Genomic DNA, 25,809 nt, shown 5'->3' on the forward strand with positions numbered 1-25,809 from the left:
TATAAAAATTTCATGTCACGATGTTTGTCCAAGCTGATATTCAAAAACCACTGAACCGATTTCAACAAAATTTTGTGAAAGTGTATTTTTTGGTCCAACTTAAGAGATGGTATATTTTTTATCTCCATAAATAACCCTTATTTTTTTAATTGTGAATTCATAATGTTTTATACGACTTTAGCTCTACAGTTTTAGTTCATTTGACTTAAGTAGTTATAAAATATCTTAAAATGACGTTTACGGCGACATGTGTGGGACATTGGTAGGCACTTTCCCTCTGTGGACGTGGACTATAATATCAGTGAATAGGCTTGTCTGTATTTTTAATTACAATTTAAATGCCTTTTAGTCTCTAAAAGGCATTTATTTTAATTACAATTAAGTTAAAACATCGCAAATCCTGGACTACCAAAGGTATCCGCATATCAGAAAAAGAATATGCGTTCACTACTATACATCAAGAAATTTACTACCAACGTTTTTGTCACTGAATATATCTCCCAGTAGAAAGGAACCAATCAGGATCATCTGGAAAGCTGCTCTAAAAATGCTCCAAGAGAAACTTGGTCCATAATAAACTATATTCGAAATAAAACTAACACAGCTCAAACATTGTCTCTTCCAAACCCTGAAAATCTACATAAATACTTGGTTAATGTGAGTAAAAATATATCATCAACTATTTTGCCACAACAAGATCCTATTTTTCCTATCTCCCCAATTCAAAAAAGGTCTTAAATATTTATTCTTTATAAGACCAGTTGATAAATCTGAACTGATTCAAACAATCAGTAGTATCAAAAGCAAATCTTCCTGTAGTACTGATGGACTATCCATAACAATTTTCTTAAATCTCCCAAAAAACAGGTACAGCCATAGTCATTATTACTCCTTTTCATAAGGGTGGTTAAAAATCTAATGTCTGCAACTATAGACCTATTGCCTTACTACCGATCCTATCCAAAATTATTTAGAGAGTTATAAAAGCCCAACTTATGTCCTTTCACGTTGAAAACAACATTTTATCACAAAGTCAGTTCTGCTTTTTATCTAATAAATGTACCAGTCATGCTATGTTTTCTATTCTACTTGAGGTCTATTAAGCACTAAACAATAATTTTCAAACAGCCACTATTTTTTGTGACTATGCCGAAGATTTTGATTGTGTAAATCAGGATATTTTAACAAAAAAACTAAATTTCTTCTGAATTCGAGGTACATCTTTAAATTGGTTCCAATCTTACTTGAGGAATAGGAAACAACTAGTTAGAGCAAATGATACTGACTTTAGTCACAAAAGCATTGTATGTGAAGTACCAGAGGGTTTAGTATTGGGTCCTCTATTTTTCCTTATCTTTATAAATGACATCATTAACTTAAAAATCGATGGAAAAATTTTTGTTTTTGCTGATGATTCCAGTATTACTTAGAGAAACTCTAATATTGGAACTTATCATGCAACTATAACTTCTAATCTACTTAAAATAAAAACCTGGTTCGAATCTAATTTACTACAGTGGGTGATCCAAATTAATAGTGCCACCTAGTAAAATTATATTTTTTTTTACACAAAGGGTATATACTTGAGCTGCAGAATATAATAATGCATTTGTTTCCATTTGATTATCTTGAAAAACTTTATAAAAGTACAATAAATAGTCTAGCAGCAGTGGCAACACAGCGGGCGTGGCAATACGTGACTCAGATGTCATTTTTTGTCAGTGCTATCCAGTCTAGCTTGCAACTCGTTTGCATATTATTTTGTATTCTTGGTGTTTAGAGTTCTAATAAACAGTTGCCCTCTGTGATATTCTGACAGTCGTATATTATTTTTTGTGAATTTAGCAAACATTGCATGTTTGTTACACCAGTGGTGCCAGAACATCATGTGAATAGCCAAAGACATCTCACCAAGGAAAATAGTGGGTATAAATACTTTATTATTGAACACTAATCATCCCCGCAGAACATAAGCATCAAGTTCTAAAGTTTCAAGGGCAACTTTGGACAGTATAAAGAAAAACTTGACAAAAATTTGGAAAATTTAAGATATTATCTTGGCAAACAGAAAACAACCTCCAAGGATTTTAATGAAAATGATGCAGCAGTCTGGCATCAATATTTTACCAATGACAGCTCATCGGCGAATAAAGGATCTGGGGTTTTTAACCTATTGAACCTCAAAAAAGTCGCACTTACAACAGCCATAAAGAAAAAAAAAGTTCAATGGGCTAAATATCATAAAGATTGGACCATTGATGATTGAAAACAAGTAAATAAAATTACTTAACATTGTCTTTTTATGTAGTTTACATTTAGTAAATTTGTGCACGATTCTAAAATAATAATAATATTCCAAGTTTGTTTTTCCAACGAATCTATCGTGCAGATCCTCGTGGATAGAGCTAAATTGGTGAGGAGAAGACCTGGGACAACATACAAAGCGAATTGTATTGTAAGGACAATAAAGCACTCCCTGAGCATCATGGTGTGGTCTATCATAAGCAGTAAAGGAACTGGTAGACTCTACATTTTCGAAGGAATAATGCGGCAGAACCAGTACTTGAGAGTACTACAAACAAAAATGCTTCATAAGCTCCAGGAGTGGTTCCCGAATAAGAGTTTAACGTTTATTCATGACTGGGCATCTTATTACAAGGCAAAAAATGTTACAAAATTCCTTGCTGACAACCAGGTAAAGGTGCTCAACTGGCCAGGCAATTTGCCCGATCTAAATCCAATAGAAAATCTTTGAAAACTCATGAAGAAAGAAATTTCTGATGAAATTATAACCGCAAAGCGGTTGAAATTGATCGAGCGCTTTATTGATCGTTGGTCATATAGGTCACATGGTCGATAAGCCAGTGCGATTAGAAGGAGATGCAGGGACTGCTTTGCGTTTGCGTCAGTTTTCTCTATCGCCATGGTAGAACGTTGTTGTATTTTAGCGCTCTGTCTATTATATATATATATATATATATATATATATATATATATATATATATATATATATATATATATATACATATATGTAAAAATGTGAGCTGTTAGTATAACCGAAAGATATTTAGTGGTTGGTTAAACAACTTACAAAGGATAACAGGACAAGAATTATATTCCTTTGTATATCCGTGATTAATACAAAGTCTTTCAGTCTACATAAATCAATATGAACTATATTTTGTCAACACTGATAGCTTAAGATTTGCTCCTCTTCGGTTGTATATTTAGTCAAGTTTTGTGACTTTTAGTCCTGCCCTGATGCTTTGTAAACGACAACTAGAATTTTACTTGATAGCTTTACTGAAAATTCCCGAGATTACCTCGTTTATGACAGGTAACAGCAGAAATAATGCACCTTGCATTAAAATAATAATAAAGAGGAGCTTAGGTTGCTCTATATAAATGGCTCGCTAAAGGTTTTATCTAATGTTAAAATGAATATTCAATGTTAAAAGATTACAAAAAGGTCTAAAGAAAGGTTACATGGTTCGAGTAGGATTTTTGCATTGCTATTAATATGTAAGCTCGAAATAATTAACATTACAATACAATTTTATTTTTGTTTTTACAGAATATTATAAATTAGAGTAGATATACAATGTAATATGTATTGTCGTACTTATAACCAGAACATAAAATTTCCGTCGATAAGCAAAGCTTACGCTTGCGATTTCCATGATATCGATTTTTCGGTCAGTTATTTCTAAACAAAAGTAGCGTCTCTTGAAATAAGGAACAATCAAGTATTGTTTTCTTCACATCAACTTCTCTATAGTATTTCCTTTTACCGAACCAATCTACTTCAATATTGCATGCGATTTGCCTTCAGTTATTCCCTTTAGCAAAAAACAAATAACCGTTCAGAAATGGCTGAGATACATATTTAATAGATATTTTACCAATGCGGATCTACTAGGGCAAATAATATGTACATATATATATATATATATATATATATATATATATATATATATATATATATATATATATATATATATATATATATATATATAAATGGCTCCCTATTTCCTGACCGTGAATAGATACTTTTTAATTCCTGGGTTTGTCGGTCTGCTATAAATAAAACACTTTATTGTTGCTTAAACGTTTTGGATATTTTTAATTGTCAATAAGCGCTTAAATTATATAAACATTACATAATACACTTTAAATTTTTAATGTCTTTGCTATTTGGTGGTTTCGCATGGAATGTAGGAATGGTATTTGGACCTCAAATACGAGTGGTTCAGGGTCATATTTTAAATATCTACCAAGGTGCATTTAAAAAACAATTGTAATACATATTGGAAAGATCTTTAATGTCCTAATTATTTCCAATATGCATCTTTTGCTGTAGTTTTGTTCTTTTTCCAAATTTTGTACATTTTCAAAATCAAAAGAATGGCGATTTTCCAAAGAATGCTTGGCTACGGCTGTTGTGTTTGATTTGTTGGTTTGTATACTATGTTTGTGTGCAACGATTCTTCTTTGCAGATATTGGTGTGTTTGCCCAATACATGTTAAATTGCAGTCATTACAATTTATTTTATAAATAACATCCAACTAATGATTAAATTTTAAAAAATATTTTCCGGATGTCTTTGACAATTTATGTCCAACATTAGTATCATATTTTCCAATATTTTAGACATTTGTTCAGAGAATCCATTAATGTATGGTAGGGATATATAATGTTTGTTTGATTTAGTGACATTACTTTGGTATTACCAATAATACCAAAATCTGTTAGAGATAGATTAAATTACCAATTAGAGCGCCTTCAAGAGAAGCAGGTTGTAAACAGACTACAGGAACAAATAAATAAAAAAACTAAAGAATTCATTCAAACAGGATATAGATGAAGAGTGGCAGACCATACACACAGCCATATCGGAAGTAGCGAAAGAGTATATAGAAAGAGAGCATATCAAAAGACGGCAAGACTGGTTCGATGAAAAATATAGGAATGTTTTGGCATGGAGAAACAGGGCAAAACTACAAAGAGATAAAGAAAATACCCAAAATGCGATCAAGAACTATGTGGCAAGAAGAAGGGAATTGAAAATAATTTGCAGAAAAAAGAAAAGAGAACGGCTAGAAAAGCAATTGAAAAATGTAGAAGAAGCCTACTTACACAAACAAAGAGGTAAAGAATTTCTACCAAGAAGTTAGGAAATCCAAAGAAACTACAAAGAATAATCCACAGTATTGCATAAACAAAGAAGGCTTACTTCTAGGTGAAACAACAGAAAAATTAAACAGATGCGGAATATTTCGAAGATCTATTAAATACAAGCCAACAAGAGGAACTAGAGGGAAATGAGAATTGGCAAGAAGATGAAGAAGGGACGTGCAAGGAACCAACTCTGAATGAAGTCAAAGAAATAATAACAGACCTAAAAAATAACAAAAGTGCAGGACAAAGTGTTATCCCAGCTGAGATTTTTAAGAAAGGTGGCGAAAGATTGAAGGAAAGGATATTTCACTTGACACTAATAATTTGGCAAAAGGAAGAAATGTAGCAATAAAAAATGAAATAGTGCTTTATTTGTTCTATTTATAAAAACGGAGACAAACTGAGAAAACCTATAGAGGAATAGTACTATTAGAAGTAGTCTATAAAATACTTGCAAAAATGATTAGGAAAAAATTAATAAAATATGATAACAAAGTGATTGGAGAATAGCAGGGATGTTTTAGATCAGAAAGAACAGATAGTCATCAAATAAGTATGCTAAAATTAATACAAAATAATAGCTATGAACAAAACGTAATGACTACATAGGCTATTTATCGATTTTAACCAAGCATACAGATTGAACCAATTTAAAACGGAACATACAATTTAATATATGTCTGTTTGAACTGCATTTGAAATAGTGGACCAATATAAAACTTGGACAAAAATAAATCCATACCCGGTGATAGACATTGTATAAAATATCGTTCAACTATCAGTCTCCTTTAAAGGAAAGAGGAGCTTGCCTAATAGTCGGAGAGATAAAGCCGACATTTTGAACTGATCAGTAATATGACATTTCTCTATTTGAATATATTCATTGTAACTGGGTTAAGACTTTGCCTTACAGGCGAACGCCCCTCGTGGTACAGGGGGTGGCTATACAGGGATGAAGTTGTCATTTTTTTCGGAAAAATTAACGATCGATAATATGACTAAAAATTTGCCCAGAGTAAGATCTTGGTATAACTAGACGAAATCCCAAAGGGCTGACGCGAGAGTGGATACATAAGGGGTGGCGGACAGGGGTGAAGTTGCAATTTTTTGGGGAAAAATTAACGATAAGTAATATGTCCGCCATTTTCATGGCTCATTATTTAGCCCCTAAAAACTATAAATCCAAAAGGGCGGACAGCTGGGTTGGTACAGAGAGCCAAAAAACGGGGTCAAATGTACCACTTGCCTGCGCATTTTAGGTCTCGGCAACAATTATTTTCAAACTGATTTTATTATGATATTTTTATACCGATTGATTTGAAAATTTGTATGCTCACTTCTGTTACTATACTGAAAAGCGTCAAGTAGAGATTTTCTCAAAATTTTCCAAAAAAATTTCCGTAAATGAAAATTTTCGTAATTTTTTGAGGTAAAATCTAATTTGTAGAATTCTTTCGATTTTCTGTCAGTTATATCATGATTTTTTTCCAAAAATTTTCAAACGATTTTTCCGATAAGAAAAAAAAATTTAGAAAAACTTTAAAAATTTCGTCATTTTTCTCACTCTCATTGATGTCATTACATTCATCATCTTCGTAACTTTCACTTTCAATAATATCACATTAATTATCTGCTTGATTTTCAATCACTACTTCTCGAACTGATTCTGGCATCTGAGGTCCACTAAACCATTTGAATTTATATGTTTCATCTTCAAACTCCCAACCATGTTCTTCAACAATCAATTCTGTTGGTACTTTTTTATGAGCATTTGTTCAAATATTTGAAATATAATGAACTCGCAGTAGATGTTGGTGTAATTCATCTTGACATGGTGGTAAGCTTGAAGCATCGAAATTTTTTAGTTTTTTTCACATCAACGAAGGTTCGTTCGAAAATCTGACATCGTTTACTTTTCTTTTTGGAATTGTTCTCGTCAGTCCTGTTCCATATAAGTGACATACGAAAGTTTCTAAGGTTTCAAAAACTTCATTACAATCGAAGTCAGTTTCACCAAGTTGAATAAAAGCATCTTGATACTTATTACATTTAGCGCATGCGTCTAGAATTACTGATCTAAATGAACGCGCATCATTATTATTTTAATATTTTAAAATAATAATGATGCAAAATTAATGTCCAAACAGAATTTGTAAAATTATAATTAACTAATGAAAAAAAATTCAATCAATTTGAAAGTTAAAAAAAAAATATTGAAAATATCTACAAAGTAAATTTCAAAACTTAAAAAATTGATAATTCCACTATTAAATTGATTTTTATTAATAATTATTTGTAAAATGTTAAAGGAATTCTACAAATTGAATTTTATCTATTGATAAATAGAAATAATATATTTTGTATTTGATTATTAATGTAATATTAAATCAAATTTTTCTTATATCTGAACAATCATTATTTATGCAATATAAATTTAAAAACCTTTTTATTGTAATAAAAAATAAGTAAAATTACTATTTGTTATACCAAAAATATTTAATAATTAACATTATAAAATTACTTTAATTTATTAAAATATCAAATATCAAACATTTATTCAATTAAAAATTAATTCGTAAAATATTTATATTTAAGAAAAAAAATGTGATTTGTAAAGTAAATATGACTTTAGTTTGGAAAAAAAACATTATCATAATATCATTTTAATACTACAAAATATTCCATAAAAGATTCAGACGATGACGTAGAGTTTTATCAAATAATGTTTTAGAAAAGTTTTTCTAAATTTTTTTTTCTTATCGGAAAAATCGTTTGAAAATTTTTGGAAAAAAATCATGGTATAACTTACAGAAAATCGAAAGGATTCTACAAATTAGATTTTACCTCAAAAAATTACGAAAATTTTCATTTACGGAAATTTTTTTGGAAAATTTTGAGGAAAACTCTACTTGACGCTTCTCAAAATAGTAACAGAAGTGAGCATACAAATTTTCAAATCAATCGGTATAAAAATATCATAATAAAATCAGTTTGAAAATTGTTACCGAGACCTAAAATGCGCAGGCAAGTGGTACATTTGACCCCGTTTTGTGGCTCTCTGTACCAACCCAGCTGTCCGCCCTTTTGGATTTAAAGTTTTCAGGGGCTAAATAATGAGCCATGAAAATGGCGGACATATTACTTATCGTTAATTTTTCCCCAAAAAATTGCAATTTCACCCCTGTCCGCCACACCTTATGTATCTACTCTCGCGTCCGCCCTTTGGGATTTCGTCTAGTTATACCAAGATCTTACTCTGGGCAAATTTTTAGACATATTATCGACCGTTAATTTTTTCGAACAAAAATGACAACTTTATCCCTGTATAGCCACCCCCTGTACCACGAGGGGCGTCCGCCTGTAAGGCAAAGTTTTAACCCAGTTACAATGAATATATTCCAATAGAGAAATGTCGTATTACTGATCAGTTCAAAATTTCGGCTCTATCTCTTGGACTATAAGGAAGCGATAAGTGGTTTGACAGCATAATAACTGCTTGTTTAGTCTAGTTTTTTCAGTGATTCTAGGCAACCTATTTGGGTGGAGTTTTGACTTGTTCTTGAATGAGTTCCGAATCCAGCAGCCCGCTGAAGTATTGGATTTTTATAATATAATTATTTGACAACCTTTTGTTGGCCAACCACCTAGAGCGGAGTTGAGCCGAAATACATTGATTTCGTATGTTCCGTTTTAAATTTGTTCAATCTGTATAACTTCCTAAATCGAACGATGCTATATGAGGTCATGAGAATATTAGAAATACCAGAAACGCTTATAAGGCTAGTGAGCATAACGCTTAGGAACACGATGAATAGGGTTACAATGGAAGGAATCTTTTCAAGTTAGGTCATAATGAATAGAGATTTAAAACATAGGGATCCACTATCAACGAATTTATTTAACCTAGTATTAGAACAAATCGTAAGAAGATCAAATATAAGCACTGAATTTTAAATGTAACAAAAACACGCACGGACTTTTTAAAGTAGTCCCATGTGTAGTCACTTTAGTTGACCATTCAGTCAACTTTGGTGGAATATTTCATGTAGCTACAAAACAAAAATTAAAAAATTGGTTATATCTAGGCCATAGGCATGATATGTATAGCGAATTGTATTATCGAATCGAATTTTCGTATCAAATATATTCATCTATTCGGCGTGAAATATATTTATCAATAATACACAGCAAATAAAAATAAGACAAATACTGCTAAGTTTCCCTAAAATATTGAAGAAGAAGCAAAAAGATACGGATTAATAATAAACCAAACAAAAACGCAATAGATGGAAATAAGAGGAGACATAACAAATAATAACAAATATATCAAAATGAAAGAAGCAGAGACTGTCTACAGTTTTGAATAAGTATCAGAATTTGAATACTTAGGAGTAACCATAACGAACACAGGAAAAGAAGAAGAGATAGACAAAAGATTATTGAAGGGAAGCAGAGCGATAGGGTCACTAAATTTATTACTGAAAGCAAAAAATGTGTCAAGAACAGCAAAACTGTAAGTCATGCCAGTATGCCATAAGTATGCCAGTGAAACGTAGATTATGAACCAGCAGGAAGAAAAGAAAGTAGAGATCTGGGAAAAAAGGTGCTCAGAAAAATCTTCGGAGGAATAAAGACATCAAAGAATATTTGGAGAAGACGATCGAATAAAGAAATAATGAGGATGTATGCAAAACCAACAATAACGGCAAAACTACGAGGCCAAGGAACTAGATGGCTTGATCATATTATACGAATGGCAAAGAATCGAAATGTTAAAACAATTTGAAGGAGGGAGAAATGGGGAAAAAATAGAAGATCGTCCAAAACAGAAATGGTTGGAAGCAGTAAATAACAGCAAGTCCTGTCAGAAATAGGCGTGAGAAATTGGAGAGAGAAAGGAAGGGACCGAAAAAAATGGAGGGACATAACCAAGTTTTTAGAAGCCATTGGCCTACAAGGCCTGTAGTGATATTAGATTGGTTTCTGATAATGCAACTTCTTTTTTTAATTAGATGGTTGTAACATATTGGTAGATATTTATTTTTTATAAGATATCTTTAACTTTTTTCAGATTTTCCGTATGGTGTTTTGGGGTAGATAGCTTAATATTGTTCTGCGTATTTCTAATTTAATCTCGTAGCGAAGATACTAACAGGCATTTTCATTAGTTAAAATTTTGTTGGCCACTGCAAGGTTGATCATTTATTGTGTTTTAAAAAAGTTAGTTTTAATATCAACTAGTGTATAAGAGCTCTGAAGGTCTTAAAGAAGGTGACAGGCATGATCTACCCGGTGTTCAAAAAAGACTATGTTGTCTGCAAATCTTAAGTTGTTTAGAAACTCCCCATTTATGTTGACTCTAATATTTTGCCAATTATTGTTAATCATAGCACTCTATAATAAAGCAGTGAATAGTTACGGAGAGTTGGTGTCTCTTTGACTAATACCTTTCTCCAAGGAAAATGCGTTTGGTGTCATAGTGCATCCTCACTGCAGCGTTTGTGCAATTGTATATATTCCGAAGAAGAGTTATGTACCTTTAATCAATACTGCACTCTATAAGAGTTTGTAAGATGGAGCTATGCTGTAACTAAGTCAAATGCTTTCTCACAGTCTACAAATATTATTATCAATGGCTTGTTTTATTATATATCTTTCCCTATTAAGGATTTTATTACTTGAAGGTAGTCATTAGTTGCAAAGCCATTCCTAAATTAGGCTTGCTCTAATGTTGGTGAAAATTTGCTTAGATCTCAGTGTATTAGTAATTTTTTTTTATAAAGAGCTTGAAATAACAAGCTGATCGGTCTGTAGTTTCCAATTTATTACATTATTTATTACATTTCCTTTATTATACAATATTATATTACTGATAATGGTGGATTACATAATAGTGAACAAGTGATTCCGTAATGGATGCCTATGAGTTAAATGTTATCCCAGTGCTGACGTATCGTCAGATCATATTCCTGGTATTGGTAAATTTAGGTTTGGATATAAAAAGGTTACAAAAAAGAATAGTAACAAATAATGTAATATGAAAAGACTAAAAGATAAGGAAACAAAGGATACAGTCGCATGGATTCGTTCAGAAAAGCTAAGCAACATGAAGCAAACATACGATCCAGAAGAATCACTTCAAAATACACTCGCGATCATAAAATCCGGGTCATCTTGAAAATTTCAAGTTTCTGGAATATTTTTGCCTCTGGTGGAGTAATAACCTTTTTTTAGGTTAACGTAACGTTTATTTGTCATCAATGTTTGTTTTGAAAGAAAAAAAACGGTTTTTTATTGTTTTTTATTGAAAAAGCAGAAAACAAACCAAATTGTTGATAAAATAGGCATACGAAAAAAATGGAAAATACAGAACGTGGTAAAATGTCAGTGAAATTTCAATTATCAATATCGTGTATTGTCTCCACTTGCTCTAATGACCTCTTGCAGACGACGGCGCATACTCTCAATTTTTCTCCGGATTACATGTTGTGGTATGTTCTCTCTCACTAACAGATCCTTAAGCTCCTCTCCGTTGTTAGGAGGAGATGTTAGGGGTTGAATACGTTTTTTCAAACCGTTCCAGATATGTTCGATGGGATTCAGGTCCGGAGACCTAGCTGGCCAAGGTAACCTGGTAATTCCAACCTCGTCTAAGTATTGCATACTGATCGTGGCAACGTGCTTTCGCGCGTTATTCTGCATAAAAACGACGTTTTCTCCAAGCCTTGCCATGGTATGCAGAACATGTTCTTCCAGAATCTCCGTAATGTCCCTTCGTGCAGTTAAGGACCCATTTTCGATGAAGGGTAATTCTGTGTGGAAGTCGGAAGATACACCTCCCCAAGCCATGATCGAGCCTCCACTAAATGGCATTCTTGGAGCAATGCAAGCTTGTTACAATCATTCACCGGTTCTCCTCCAAACTCTTACACGTCCATCGGATCCAGTTAGGTAGAAACGGAATTCATCTGAGAATAACTCTTTGCTTCAATCGTTAATTTCCCAATGCGCGTATTGTCGAGCAAAAGCTAGTCGTGCAACTCGATGCGCCGGGCGAAGTGGCGGTCCTGTAGCCATTACCCAAGAAGATAGTCCAAAAAAACGAAGTCTTCTCCTGACTGTTGCAACGCTAACATTGCCCATTTCTTACTTCCTGTAGACGATTTCGATGCATAATCGCAGTTGAGGTCCGGTTTCGTAAAGCCTGAAACACAAGAAAACGGTCATCTCATACCGTGGTCATTCTTCTTCGTCCAGAGCCAGGTCGTCTGGATAGCAAACCCTTCTCCTGAAAGCGTTGAAGCACTCGTTGAACCGTAGAAATGCTTACGCCAATAGTTCTTGCGACTTGCCGTTGAGTGTGACCGTCTTTCACAAGAGCAACAATTTGTGCCGTTTCAACAACAGTCAATGGTATTTTTGGGAAAAAATAAACAAAAATAAACACTAATAATGGCACTAATAAACACTAATGGTGGCAATAATAAACGTTTGTTCGTTGCGTTTGAACAGAAAGTCGAAGCACAAATGAGACATTTAAAACAAGCGGCAGTTACAGGTACCGTTTATTTTGGGAAGTGTGCGCTTTCCCGCGAAATTGTCACTATTGAAATTCTATGTTGCAAAGGAAACCGCTAAGACTACAACAATTCCCAGAAACATGCATAAGTTTGTATTGTATTGTATTTGTGTAATTATTATTTACGATAAAGCTCGTTAAAAATGAAATATCGGTGATTTTCAAGGTGACCCGGACTTTATGATCGCGAGGTATATGTGAAGTCTTTAACAAGATCAGAGAAAAACATCTAATAGAAAATAAAGAAAAGAGAAAAAGTTAGATGAATGACAAAATACTGCAACTCATGGAAGAAAGTAGAAGTTCTTTGAATAACAAAAGAATGTACAAAAATATTCAGAGCGAAATACGAAAGGCCAAAGAAAAATATTTAATAAAACAGTGTGAAGAGATAGAGTTATTGGAACAAAAACACGATACATTTAATATGCATAAAAGGAAAAACAAGCAGCTGGTCTTCAAAAATTCAACACAGCTAGCAAACTGCAGGATCAACAAGGGAACATCATCACAGATAAAAATCAAGAAATATGCATATGAGCCAAATACATACAAGAACTCTTTGATGATAATAGGTCCGAATTTAATGACCACTCACCAATCACATCAGATAAAGTGGAAAAAGTAATATCACAACTAAAAGATGGCAAAGCTCTTGGACCTGAAAATGCTTATGTTAAACTTATAAAGTAATACCAAGATCAAGGCTGAAGTCAACGTTTATTGCTCTACCAAAGAAAACAAAATCCGTACTCTGCAATGATTTTCGGACCATTAGCTTAATGAGTCACATTTAAAAGTGTTTTCTAAAAATCGTACATCAAAGGATATATGCATGCTTCATTCACAGTAAAACACTGCAAGCTGATGGAGATATTAACAAATATTGGATTAAACACCTGTGATCTAAGAATTATTAGCAACCTTTACTGGAATCAAACATCGTCTATCCTTACAGAGGCAGGAGAATCCGACGATATCAAAATCAAACGTGGGGTCCGACAGGGATATATACTATCATCCTTGCTGTTTCGCATATACTCTAAGGATATTTTTCAAGAAGCAATGGAAGATGTTGAAGCCGGAATTCGAATTAACAGAAAATGTATCAATAACATCAGATACGAAGATGACACAGTGGTATTCGCTGACAGTCATGAAGCCCTCCAGGAGTTAATGAATAGAACCACAGAAGTGAGTCAGAGATATGGACTTTCACTGAACATTAAGAAAACAAATTGTATGATGATCTCTAAGAAGGAACAGCAAATTGAAAGAATCAGTGTGAATAGTTAACCAATAGAGAGAGTAAAAACATACACCTGTCGTGGTACGAACGTCAATGACAATTGGAACCATTCCCTGAAAATAATTTCTCTGAAATGAAATCTAGGATAGAAATGCCACGATTTATCAGTACCCATAAAAATCAGCTTACTACGATGTTATATCTTTCCTATACTGTTGTACGGAGTTGAGGCGTGGACTCTCACAGACGCTACCTGCAAAAAAATTGAGGCTTTAGAAATGTGGCTTCATCGTCGAATCCTGAAGATATCCTACACTGACCACGTTACTAACCAGGACGTTTTATTAAGAATGCAAAAAGAAAAAGAGTTGTTAACCACAATAAAAACAGCCAAAATTGGATAGCTCGGTCACATCATAAGGAATAGCGAAAGATATGGGTTGCTGCAATTAATTCTTCAAGGAAACGTAGAAGAAGATGGTCGCCAACATCCGAAACGGATAGGCACTACAAGAAGAAGAATGCAATATTATCATAATGGCACTATTCTATTATTTTTGTGTAATTTCTGCAGTGAGTAGAATGCAGGTTAAATATCAGTATTGAACTGGTATGGTACCTCAACATATTTAACCCAAAATTATTATTACATCCCATCTGGTTTCGAAATACACTCATTTTACAAAATATTTGATTTCAACTTCAACACGTGGTTTGATTGTTCCCAACACAACATTGTGGGATCGTTCAGACTAGCAGTATTAATTAAATGAATTTTGTTATTCCTAATAATACGCAAATCAACATTTTCAAATAGAAATATTATATTTTAACTATAAACTGCTATAAATTTGAAATTGTTAAACTGTTACAGAAATTATTATACAAACTCACCATTGTTCATGTCGGTTTGATGATATTTCTGCTCATGGTACAGGAAAATTGAAATAAGAATAATTTTACTTTAAACCGGTTTAAATAGATTTAAACCGGTTTACCTGTTGGTATAACCAATTTCCGGTCCCAACTGTCAGATATTAAAATTACCAACTAACTATTGAATGCTTAATAATTCAGTCAATTTCTTTAATTTATCAATAATGTTATCATCAATAGTTTATTTGCTTATTATTTACGTTCCATATTAACATATCAGAACTGGAGTAAATATTTAAAAATATTTATACACACCATGACAGATAACTTACACCGACAATTATTTCAAAGAAAGTTTGTAATTTTGTTATACATTTTGATTACAAATGTACATATTTAATTTAATTACCAAATAATCACTTAAGTTTGTTCTGTAACTTTGACTAAGCTGAGTTAGTTATCATAGAAGATGTATTACAATTATTTATATTGTTACATTGAAATCTAATTATTTAAAGTTTGTTAAAGTATGCCAATATTAACACACCAAATACCTTTGATATCTAAATTTAAAATTAAAAAAATTTCTAGACATTTATTAATATCAGCTTATTTCATAAAACTAGATAACTTAACTTACAGCTTAACTCACAGCATTTAAAATAGAAGAAGAACTGTCACACTTTAACCTACATTTGTCAAGTTTACCTCTAAAATCTGATATATAACACATAAAAAACTCATTGTCTCCAAGTAAGAGACGTAGTTCTTTTAAAATCCTCCCTTTTTAAATTTAATGTCTGTTTTGTCCCCCCGTTTTTTAAATGTTTTCTGTGTGTTTTCTGTGTGTCTTAAAGTGTCTCAATTTTAATTTTTAACTTTATATATTGGACTTTACAACAATTTGCCACATATTGTAACATAACTTTATCAAAGAAATTTGATAATTACAAGCTGATATAATTGCACACCCACACAATTTGTACATCTATTCTTATTCATTGTCTCACAACTGTCACCTTCCAAAACAAAAATAAAAATCTCAATAAATAACACACATTTCATAAATATATCTCCAGAATAAATATAAATAACTTTAAAGAACTTAATGGTATAGAACATTACTTTCATCAAACAAACAATTACATTTACCTATCTCTACTTCATTGGATAAAATCTGTCTCCTCAAGAACTTCCCCGTTTACTGTTAAACATTTACAATAGTTGACTTGAGTTCTCCAATCAACAATACAAGATAGTTTGAACCATGTTCTTTCAACCATCAATTAATAGAGTACCGGCATGTAAGTAATGTTTTATTTATTATTATTATTTATTTAGAGAAAGAAAAATATCACAGAATGTATCTCACAGTAGGTGGAGGTATTTGAACTTTTGAAAAAGAAACTGAAATACCCATAAATATTTCTATGATTTATTTTTAACATTTTTTTCCTTTATTTGTTATATCCCTCTCGTTTACTTATCTTGGGGTTTTTATAATTTATGTTTCTGTATTTTTGTCGTTATTCTTAAATTTATATCTTACTCATTATTATTGGGATTATATGCATGATCACTCTTTGTACTCAAGACAAGACTTACGTTACCTCCTGTTCGTGACTATTTGCAAATCTCCTGGGAGTGTAAACATAAGTTCTATAATCAGCTCCGAATTAAGAGAATTATTTCTTGCAACTACCTATAAGTATATATTGTATCTTATATAACTATTCTTATATTTATACATAGTTGATTAGGGTATAACATTTTTACCGTTATTAAAAATAGGATCTTGTGTATTAATGTAAGATTCTGTAATTTTATTTAAAATAAGAGGTTTAATTATAAATAAAAAAATATATTTATCTACCGTGTGGCTTACACTGTAACAAAAACTGTGCTATAAATGTAAGAAAGCGAATTGATATTGACTCCAAAGGCAATCACACACATCCAACCTCAACTTCTTCTTCTTCAAGTGCCATCTCCGCGGCGGAGGTCGGCAATCATCTTAGCTATTCGGACTTTTGAGACGGCTGCTCTGAAAAGTTCATTTGATGTACATCCGTACCACTCTCTCAGGTTGCGCAGCCATGACATTCTACGCCTCCGTATGCTTCTCTTTCCTTGATCTTTCCCTACATAATCAGTTGGAGCAAGGTGTGCTTCTCTGCATGTGTAATATATCCGAGATATTCCAATTTTCTTGTAATAATTATTGTTTTTAAAATTTCTATTTCTTTATTCATCTTTCTCAGAACCTCTTTGTTTGTGACGTGTTCTTTTCACGATATTTTCAGAATTCTTCTATACACCCACAGTTCGAGTGCTTCCAGTTTTTTCATTGAGGTTGTATTGAAGGTCTAAGGTCCAACCCCAACAAGTTAACTTTAGTTGCTTATGGGTAATAGGTAAAATTCTTCACAAATAACCGTTTTATCCAGTTTGTACATATGTATAATGTGATACTGCTTCATGCCCCAGGCCCCATATTATGATATTATGTATTTGTTCACTTGTTTTCAAGCCCCACGAGCAAGCCGAGGGAAGTGTACATGTGGTTGGAGCAAGCATACCTTCCAAAGATTGTTTTTATACGATTAAGAGTTAATTACCTTAAAACCATTTGATGTCCATCAAGCATATATGTCAAAGTTGGATTCATGGATCTTTTGATCAAATTTCAACGGAGATAACCGGAACCGGATATCTAAGCTTGCTTTCTTCTTTATTTAATTTTATTCTTTACGATATCCTCTAAGGTTAATTGCTTTTGCAAAACTTATTACTGGACCCACAACTCCTGTTCTTAATTTTTGCTGGTTGGAAAATATATCTATCTTAAGCTGTAGTCTAATTTTTTAAAAAACTTTTCCATTTTCCCTTAAAAGATGCTACCCATCTGTCTGATTCGGAATCTATCTGATTAGTGGGATTAATATGCCAGTGTCACTAAGCACATGGAAATGGTAGCTGTGTAGAATGTCGGGAAGAACGTTTCTTATAGATTTTAGTGACTTATTGGTAATATAGTTTAAAACAAAGTATAAGTTTGGATTGCAGTCCCTTCTACAAGCAGCTTATACGTCTGTGGTCAATATTTCGATCACTGCACTTAATAATACTTATAAGCTAGTAATTTACATGAAAATTTCTGAAGGGCAAACTCAGTGTTTGTAAATGAACTTTACCCAAAATGAACACCACAAAACAAAACCCGGCAAAGTGGCATTAATGTGGTCGATTATCCAATCACAATCCATCATATACTTTAATTTACTGTTTAACGTGATCACAGCTGTTTGTCTTCAGTTTGATTTATACATCAAACTTAAGGAAACACATCACAGTATTGTAATATTTTATTATTTATTCAGATTCTATTGGAGCTCAGATATTATATTTTGATTTAGTGATCATAACCTCAAAGTAGCACCTGTTGATTTTGCTGTTGTATTAAAATTCATTTTTACTCTTGTTTATTTTTTAATTTTACAATTATATTCTTTTTTCTCCACTATTTAACTAATTTCAGTGCCAGCTACTTTTCACATATAAATCAATACCATTTTGCGACTAAATTACTCTAGATAAATTTAATTAAATCAGATTCTCGACATGTAAGTACATAGTTTCTAAAAATATTCAACTGTATCCTTGAAAACTCCCCAAATGTAAACACTGACTTAATTTTAAATAAATAATTTTAACCTTTAATGTACGCTGAAGCTAATATTCGAAAATATTCACGTATTTGCTAGGACCCTACCGATAAAGAGAAATGGCTTTTACAATTGTTCGTAACAGCGTTGTTTCGTATCTTGATAGGCTACGTGACCATGTGAATTACCCACATAACATCACCAGTATAATCGAACAAATGCTCTAATTCTTAGCGATTCAAGCTTAACAACACGTACATTCTTAATAAAAGAAATGCCAGTAACACCATCGATATTGTCATGTCAGAGCGTTCTCAAACTGTTTTTTAATAGCAAAATTTAATGTTTTGTTGAAGTTTTTCTAATATACCCTAAAACTAAACTTCAAGGAATCCATAAAAATTTACAAAATACCTGTAGAGTTACTGTTTGAGCAAGTACAAATGTTTAAAAAATGGCTATCCAGAATAAAGAAAGTGAATAACTTCTAAACTAGTTACTCTATCTGGGTGATATTTAGTACGCTTTAATAACTCATTAAGTGCCATGATTTCCAGTAGCTATATTGCATGTCCTTATGCAAAAAACAAAGTAATTAAAATTTATACGTTATTGCAAAAATAATGGTTTTTTTTCTCGGTCAATTTTTTATGTGTTTTAATTAGAATACTCTCAAAATTATATAACTTTTTATGGTCTACAACTTTTATGTAAACCATTATACTCTAAACTGTATAAGAAAGGTGTTAAAGGCAAAAAATATTTTTTCATCTTTCACGTTAAAGAAAAACAAAGCAAGAACAGCTACACATCTTTACGGATTTCTGATCAGCTACATGATGTATGTATGCTGTATGAAGATACAGCTTTTAAAACCATCAAAATAAGATTTTTACGTGAAATCAGTGATTTTTTCAGTAAATTTTTTCACATTAGACTGGTCTATCCCAGTCAAAAAAAGCTGAAAAAATCTTATACAGATTTAAAGGTTCTAAAAGGTATATGAGGGGTTGGCGGTGACATTCATGTGAAGATTGCTAATTTTGCTTTGTCGTTTATTCGATAGGGAGACCGGGGTTGATTGTCATAGATTCGCATATTCCTTTTTTTAAGATTAGTATTACTTGTTTTGAAAAAATCTCTATTGGAATCAAACAGCCCACATTAAGAATGGACATATGGTGAGTGAAAACGTAACCATTTCGAGAGAAGTTAGACAGGGCTGTATTCTTTCGCCACTGCTTTTCAACCTGTACACGGAACAAATATTTCTAGAGGCACTGGAAGAGTACAACGGGGGCATCAAGATTAATGGCATACTTTTCGATATGCAGATGATACTGTTATACTGGCCGATAACATCGAAGATTTACAGATGATGCTAAATAGAGTAAATACAACTGACAACCAATTTGAACTGAAGATCAATAGAAATAAAACTAAATTTATGGTGATCAGTAAAAAAAACATTCAACATATCGACCTGAATATTGAAGCCGAACGTATTGAAAGAGTACACCGATTTAAATATCTGGGATATACAGTAAATGATAAGTCGAGCCCAGACGTAGAGATTAAGATCCGAATTGAAATACCAAAATCCAAATTCATCAAAATGAGAAAGCTCTTAAGCAACCGCCACCTAAGCGTTAACCTCCGATGGCGCGCCACAAAATGCTACGTACTCCCTACGCTAGTTTAAGGAGTTGAAGGGTGGACGTTAACAGCAGCAGCTATAAAGAAGTTAGCGGCTTTAGAAATGTGGCTGTATCGACGCATATACTAAGAATACCTTGGACAGACAGAGTGACCAACACAGAGGTATTAAGACTAATGGGTAAAGAGGTGGAATTGTTAACAACTGTTAAAAGGAGGAAAGCGTCATACCTGGGCCATGTGTTCCTTAATGATAAGTACAGTCTGCTACAGCATATCGTGGAAGGCAAGGTTGAAGATAGAAGAGGTTTGGGCAGAAAGAAGAAATCCTGGCTGAGAAACTTGAGAGAATGGTTTTAAATACCAGAAGCTGCGAACATAATACATGCGGCACAAAACAGAGAAACCTATCGTTTGATGGTCTCCAACCTTCCGTAGAAGACGGCGCATAAAGAAGAAGATTACTTCTTTTGAAAACTTCGCATTACCGTAAAATAAAGTGATCATTACTTTAATATTCCTCTTTTTTTCATCTATCTCTTAGTGTATCCTCTAAAAATTGTCCAAAATTACATGTGCTTGATAACTTCTTCAGTTCCACCATGTAATCAATAGTCGACTGATTCACTTTTTGTTGGCAGTTATTAAACATAAACGTCTCATATATTTCTGACACAGGTGGCGCATAATGTTGAATTAACTTCCTTTTTATTTGATCATTTGGTAATTCTGTTGGTTTTTGTGGGGCCACCAGATTTTTGAGAGTCTGATAAACCATAGAACCTGCGAGTGTAATGAACAGCGAGATCTTTATATTTTCATCTACCTTTTACTACGAATAGGTATTCTAGTCTTTCTAAATACGAATTAAAATCTTTCCCACCTGTTTCATTAAATTGCTCGATGTTTCCTATTAGTGCCATTTTCCTATTAGTGTAGTGACTTTTTCCTTGGACTCCAATGTATCTGCAAAAAAAAACAAGGTTATGTCACCCTAACCTTATTGGTACAGAACAGTAGTCTCACCACGATCACTTGTCACTTGTCACGTAACTGATCACTGACAGACTTACAATTTAACTGTGGTTATCCTGCCAACCTCCACCATAACCTTAAAACGAAGCACATGTGAACTTTAAATTGCTTAAGACCGATCTCGTCGCCAAATGTTATGTATTCTACTTGATGAATGATAAATAAACGTTGTGGGTTCGGTTAAACAATTATATTAACATATTACAAATACAGTTCTATATTTAACCCTGTATAGTCGCATACAATGTTCGCCCACGCACTAGCTTAGATAACCCCTCAACAAAAGTGACACTGTCAGTCCTGCCAATCGTTGTAATCCCCGTGTTACCAATCGTCTGCAGCTGTAACTAACTTAACACTAAACAAATATATAAAACTATGTAAAATTAGAAATCAGCACTATATTTACTACATAACGTTAGAACTAGACTGAAAGTATGGTAACACATGTTAAGTGTAAGTGTCAACGGTTTGTACATGCACAGGTCGACGCGCTATGTTTTACTATGAACCGCGCGTAATTTAAATGCACAATGTCAACGTATAATACCCCGTATGACAACCCCCCGGTCTCCCCTAATCATAAATAGTAAAAAAAATATTTTGAGTAAAAAAAAGTTTCTTATACATTTTAGAGAAAAATGGTGCAAATCAAAGTTATGATTATAAAAAGATTTTTAATATCAAGAGTTTCAAAATTAAAATACATAAGGAATCGACCGATATAATTTCAAAAACCCATATTTTCTTATTAATTTATAAATGTTAATAACTTTTTTTGCATAGTAACATGTAATATAACTATTAAAAATTGTGGCAGTTAATGAGTTATTAAAGTGTGCTAAATAGATCGACCAAATAGCCTATAAGTTATTCAATTTGTTTATCTCGAAGAGCGATTATTTTAATAACTGTACTTGCTCAAATAGTCTTTCAAGAGGTATTTTGTAAATCGAAATTACTTATATGCTTTGTTATTTGAAATTTGTCATTAAAAATGGGACGACTTTTTAGCTTATAAACATTTATAATATCTTTGACATTTCTTATGTCACACACTTGTATGTAGGCTTAGTAAAAAGCTGGTGAAAAAAAACACACTTACAAACCAGACCCTTTTATGACTAATAGCAAACGGATAGCATTTTTTTCTTAAAACCATACTTTCATTGCTTAATAACCTTAAGACCTGAAACAAATTATAAAAGAAGATCTAAATTTTATGATCCAACTAATAGATGGGATACACAGTAAAAAAGTAAAAAGTTAAAACGCGTTAAATGATGGTACTCGTAAAATACCGTCACTGAAAAGTGAAGGAGGGAACTGTCCACTGCAATTTCTCAGCTGGTTTGTATTTAATGTATTTTATTTTAAAAACTCTTAAAATACATAAATAATTTTTTATGGTCTACAACTTTTTTTTAAAACGTTTTTCTCTATAATGTACAACGAACTTTTTATAGGCAAAAAACTACGCCTTTCACTTTTAAGATTGTTTAAAAAAAAACAAAACAAAATCAGCTGTACGTCTTCACGGATTTTCCATCAGCTACCTCTACCCTCATATACCTTAGAAACTTTCAATATCTGTTATAAGATTGTTTCAGCTTTTTCCTTCATTGAATGAAATAGAAGAATTTACAATTTTTACCTTCTCTTTTGATAACAAGTATTTACAAAATCGATATAGGTAATTGTTCTAACTTTTATTCATTAAAGAGTAATCACAAAATTGTTTCATACTATCTGAACTGAAACTATCAATAATAAAATATGCAGGTTAATAAGCTTAAAACTTTATGAATAAACGAGATTTAAATACCAAACTACAAATTAAACTGCGTCTGTAACTACAAGCCAATAATGAAAAGCACTTCAACTTTCTATAAATCCCGGCATTATGATATAGGAGAGAACTTTCGTAAAATATAAAGCAATATGCCCATTAAAAGACCAAAAGCCAGAGTTGAGATGATGGTTGTTAATTGCGGAGGTGATTAAACATGAGTTTATACTTAGAGTTTTGGTTTATAGTTAACGATATGGTTAAGGCACATAAGCTTTCGATATCTAGGAAATGGAAAGAAAAATGTTTTCAACAATTAATTTTTTAACATTTCCAAAAGAAACAAAAAAAGAATATGGCAAACCATGGTGGAATCAGTTTTTTGTTATGGGTCTGAAGTATGTACAATTAATGAAGGCCTGAAGAGAAGATTGTTGGCAGTTGAAATGGATTATTTGAGAAGAAGTGCTAGAACAACAAGGCTGGCAAGGAAGACCAACGAATCTATAAGAAATAACATGAATGCTAGAGAAACGGTCATTGGCAGAAAGAAAGAAGAGGTTTAAAATGGTTTGGACACCTCTTGAGAATGCCTGACGAACGTTGGCCCCAAAAACTTCACAGATGGAAGCTCCCTTGAAGAAGAAAAAGAGGTGGACCTCGACGATCTTGGAACGAAGGAATTAGAAGAGCGATGGAATCGGGAGGTTTGGAGGAGGAGCATGCCTTGGACCGGGAGGATTGGCGGAGGACAACGGAAATACGGCGATAGCCGTCTCCAAAATGTATTGTATTTACAAGTTCTTCTTCTTCCTTTGCCCTATCCGTTTCGGACGTTGGCTATTAACAAGGCTATTTTGACTTTGTTTACGGCACCTCTGAACAGTTCGGTCGATGTTAGTCCGAACCATTGTCGCAGGTTATGCATCCATGAGTGTCGTCTTCTTCCCGGTCCCCTCCTACTGTCGATTCTTCCTTGGACTATTAACTGTAGCAGCCGGTACTTAGTATGCCTCATGACATGTCCGAAGTACTCAAGCTTCCGTTTCTTTACGGTGAAACAAGTAAAGTTGAAGAAACTTGTAAAGTAAACTTTACAAGTTGGATCTTGTAATATATATATATATATATATATATATATATATATATATATATATATATATATATATATATATATATGAAAATTAAATTACTTAGTTCTCAGGAAGAACCGCGTTGAGAATTTATTACTCGACGTTTCGGCACCCATTTTGGAGCCATTATCAAGAGTGATACGGTTCGGTTCGAGTTCGAAGTCTCAATCTGCCTACTCCTCTTACTCGAGACGTACCAGTATCGTGTTCTGTATAAATACAAGAACTGTCTCTCGGCACTGAGGTCTCAATCTGCCTACTCCTAAGTGTCGAGTATCAACTGAAATCAACATGAAATCAACTTTAACTTAAGAATATATGTCAGAAAAAATCATAGCATGTAATTTGTCTTTAAAAAGACAAACACGTGCCATGATGACAGTAAAATTTTCCTGTTAATACTCTAAGGTTTTATGAACTAATACTAAAACGCCAAACTTAAGAACAAGTAAATAATAAGAAGATCAAAACGGTTTCAGATCTGGTCGCTATTGTATAGATGAGGTATTGACCATTAAAATGAGAAATTCACAGAAAGAGGGTCAACTGTCTATTTAACTTTTGGGGCCTTAAGAATGCCTACGATACAACAATAAAAAGCCAAGACTTGGAAAACATCTAACTTCCGTAAAGAAAAGTGTTGACTTAAAAATAAATGTCCCAGCAATAAAACACAGAGCACAAAACCAAATTTACTGTATTTGTTTATGGTTTAAAATACATAACGAATGCAATAAAGAAAAACCGAATTTTTTTGGTTCATTTTAAAGATCGTAAGTAATTATTTAATACTAAAATCAACTTTAATAATCGTCTTTACGGCACAGTTAGTGTTTTTCGTTCAAATAAATTGGAATATTAAATTTAAAAAAATGTTGTTTAATCTACCAAAGGCATGGGACTGCCTTTGACCAATCCTTTGTATTTCAGTTGTCGGATTATCATAGCCTAAGCGAATCTTGTGCTCTCGATATTTATGTAAGCTGTGATCTGGGCGGCGCTATAACCTTTAATTTAAAGTTTGTCGCTTACTACAAGGTTGAATAGTTGTTAAGGTATAGCGTATAGTTAAATGTGGAGTATTTTCAATAATTACATATAATTGACAAAACACTTTAGGAAAAAATTTAACCAAGTTGATTCATAAGTACCAATTACTTTTATTTTCTTTCGTTCTTCCTGTCTTAACCCCGGAAAAAGGCTTTGTTGACAAGTGCGGTTGTTGGCAATAAGAGAACAATATATCAATAGTAAAAGCTGGGGAAACAATCTACCAAATGAACGAACATATCCTGTGATGACGAATTGCTTTAGTCGCCGTCGTGAATGAGTTGTTTCAATTCAGAAAATGGCGATACAACATAAATATTTTTAGAAAACTTCTAGAAGATTTGATAAGAAATAAAATTCAACATTTGAGGTAAGCTAGTAATTGCACGAATTTTAATTACATTATAAGAAATCTACAACCAAATAACAGATGTGGTATAAGAAAATAAAGGCAGATAAGCATTTTTTACTAAAGTTATGGGTGATTTCAAAATGTGTTTATACTTTTATAATTACTATGCAAATGTGGAAGATACCACTTTAGATATGAAGGTAAAGGAATAAAGAAAGAAGAACTAAAAGAAAGGTCTTACAAGAT

General features: G+C 32.6%; 2 protein-coding genes across 2 annotated transcripts in view; one reads left to right on the top strand and one right to left on the bottom strand.

Annotated features, from left to right (window-relative positions):
• The window catches only part of LOC140436204 (glutathione hydrolase 1 proenzyme-like), a 61,393-nt gene extending 46,358 nt beyond the window's left edge, over window positions 1-15,035 (bottom strand). Inside the window, exon 1 of the mRNA XM_072524902.1 lies at window positions 14,902-15,035. The gene's annotated coding sequence lies outside the window, so the exon portion shown is untranslated. The remainder of the gene's footprint in view (window positions 1-14,901) is intronic.
• The window catches only part of LOC140436080 (uncharacterized), a 1,443,853-nt gene that overhangs the window by 917,268 nt on the left and 500,776 nt on the right, over window positions 1-25,809 (top strand). The window lies entirely within an intron of this gene.

This window comes from Diabrotica undecimpunctata, chromosome 3, assembly GCF_040954645.1.
Source record: "Diabrotica undecimpunctata isolate CICGRU chromosome 3, icDiaUnde3, whole genome shotgun sequence".
Taxonomy (NCBI): Eukaryota; Metazoa; Arthropoda; class Insecta; order Coleoptera; family Chrysomelidae; genus Diabrotica; species Diabrotica undecimpunctata.